General features: G+C 58.0%; 2 non-coding genes and 1 pseudogene across 2 annotated transcripts in view; all 3 read right to left on the bottom strand.

Moving 5' to 3' along the window:
* The window catches only part of LOC144418886 (large subunit ribosomal RNA), a 3,695-nt pseudogene extending 3,093 nt beyond the window's left edge, over positions 1–602 (bottom strand).
* A 288-nt stretch (positions 603–890) lies between these two features.
* Positions 891–1,044, bottom strand: LOC144418887 (5.8S ribosomal RNA). Its single transcript, XR_013473719.1, has one exon. It is a non-coding gene; the product is annotated as a 5.8S ribosomal RNA (ribosomal RNA).
* A 298-nt stretch (positions 1,045–1,342) lies between these two features.
* LOC144418882 (small subunit ribosomal RNA) overlaps positions 1,343–2,500 on the bottom strand; it is a 1,810-nt gene continuing 652 nt past the window's right edge. Inside the window, exon 1 of the ribosomal RNA XR_013473716.1 lies at positions 1,343–2,500. This exon is cut by the window's right edge and continues 652 nt beyond it. This is a non-coding gene — a ribosomal RNA (small subunit ribosomal RNA).

The following is a 2,500-nucleotide window of genomic DNA, read 5'->3' on the forward strand; positions in this document are numbered from 1 at the left end:
CCTTCGCGCGGGGACTTAGACCGACGGCAAACCGGTCGTGACCCGCGCCGGTCGCTAGTGCGCTGAGACGGTGCGCGAGCCGACTCGGCAGCGGCGCCTTAAGCGTCCGCGAACCGAGACGGCGCGCCCCCGCACCCAACTGAAAGCGAGCCGGCGACCTGACGGGCCCTCCCGTTTGCCTCTCAACGGTTTCACGTACTCTTGAACTCTCTCTTCAAAGTGCTTTTCAACTTTCCCTCACGGTACTTGTCCGCTATCGGTCTCGCGACCGTATTTAGTCTTAGGTGGAGTTTACCACCCGCTTTGGGCTGCATTCCCAAACAACCCGACTCCGAGAAGACCCGAAGCGGCCAAGGCAAGCGCCCCTATGGGCCTAACACCCGCCGTGGGACGAGGCCTCGATCAGAAGGACACCGGCGCTCGCCGTCAGCCGCACTGGGACTTCCGTACGTCACAACTCGGCGCGCTCGAAAAGCGCGCAGATTCGACGCTGGACTCTTCCCGGTTCACTCGCCGTTACTCAGGGAATCCCTGTTGGTTTCTTTTCCTCCGCTTAATAATATGCTTAAATTCAGCGGGTGCTCTCGCCTGAACTCAGGTCGTATGTGTCAAGCGGGCCGTTTCTTACACGGCCCGCTGGCATCGCAAGTCGTCGCCGCCGGCGCCGACCGAGCGCGTACCGTCGCCGCCTTGGCCCACGGTCGGTCTTGATCTCGTGACCGGACCGACCGACCTGGACCCGCCCCTCGAACGTAGTTGAACACGTCGAGGGGCCGGCGGTGTACGGGACACGCGGTCGCGCCGAGAAAGCTCGGCGACCGCTTCAACTTGGGGCGACGCCCGGCCGTCTTCGCAGAGGCCAGGCGACGGCCCTCGGGTGAGGACGAACGCGACCCTGAGGCAGACGCGGTCCCGGGATTGACCCGAGACCGCAATTCGCGTTCAGAAGGTCGACGTTCAATGTGTTCTGCAATTCACATTACTTCTCGCACTTGGCTGCGTCCTTCATCGACTCGCGAGCCGAGTGATCCACCGTTAAGAGTCGTCCTCGACGTTTCGCCCGGCGCCGAAGCGCGCGGACGTCACACTGTGGGATCGACCACAAAACCACCACCGACAACAACTGCACAAAAACACCAACAAACGGCGCCGAGCGACCGCCGGGCTGGGCCGGCGGCACATCGAGCGCGGTGCCCAGAAGCCACCATCGCACTCGGCTGCCTTGCTATGCCAACGTGTTACGCGTGTCGCACGGGGCGGAACCCCGATTGACGGCCGCCCTCTCGGCGGCACCCAAAGACAATTCAGTGCGCGGTCGGCCGGGGCCTACCACCACCTTCGGTAATGATCCTTCCGCAGGTTCACCTACGGAAACCTTGTTACGACTTTTACTTCCTCTAAATGATCAAGTTTGATCGTCTTCTCGACACGCCGACGCGGCCGTTGCCAGCCGCGACGGGGCCGATCCAAGGATCTCACTAAACCATTCAATCGGTAGTAGCGACGGGCGGTGTGTACAAAGGGCAGGGACGTAATCAACGCAAGTTGATGACTTGCGCTTACTGGGAATTCCTCGTTCAAGGGAAACAATTGCAAGTCCCTATCCCAATCACGAATGAGGTTCAACGGGTTACCCGGACCTTTCGGCCTAGGTTAGACACTCGCTGCTTCACTCAGTGTAGCGCGCGTGCGGCCCCGGACATCTAAGGGCATCACAGACCTGTTATTGCTCAATCTCGTGTGGCTAAACGCCACTAGTCCCTCTAAGAAGTTAGACGCCGACCGAGAAGGTCGCGTAACTATTTAGCATGCCAGAGTCTCGTTCGTTATCGGAATTAACCAGACAAATCGCTCCACCAACTAAGAACGGCCATGCACCACCACCCACAGAATCAAGAAAGAGCTCTCAATCTGTCAATCCTACCTGTGTCCGGGCCGGGTGAGTTTCCCCGTGTTGAGTCAAATTAAGCCGCAGGCTCCACTCCTGGTGGTGCCCTTCCGTCAATTCCTTTAAGTTTCAGCTTTGCAACCATACTTCCCCCGGAACCCAAAGACTTTGGTTTCCCGGAAGCTGCCGGAAAGGTCGTCATGGTAACGCCTCCCGATCGCTAGTTGGCATCGTTTATAGTCAGAACTAGGACGGTATCTGATCGTCTTCGAACCTCTGACTTTCGCTCTTGATTAAAGAAAACATTCTTGGCGAATGCTTTCGCAGTAGTTCGTCTTCCGCCGATCCAAGAATTTCACCTCTAACGGCAGAGTACGGACGCCCCCGTCTGTCCCTCTTAATCATTACCTCGTGCTCCGAAAACCAACAAAATAGAACCGAGGTCCTATTCCATTATTCCATGCAACACTATGCAGGCGAACAGCCTGCTTTGAACACTCTAATTTTTTCAAAGTAAACTTATCGGCCACCGCCGACACTCAGTCAAGAGCACCGACGGAGAACCGAAGGTGAGGCGAACGCAACCAGTGACACGCCTTGCGACGGACCGGC

The sequence above is a fragment of the Styela clava genome, unplaced genomic scaffold (genome assembly GCF_964204865.1).
Source record: "Styela clava unplaced genomic scaffold, kaStyClav1.hap1.2 HAP1_SCAFFOLD_173, whole genome shotgun sequence".
NCBI classification, from domain to species: domain Eukaryota; kingdom Metazoa; phylum Chordata; class Ascidiacea; order Stolidobranchia; family Styelidae; genus Styela; species Styela clava.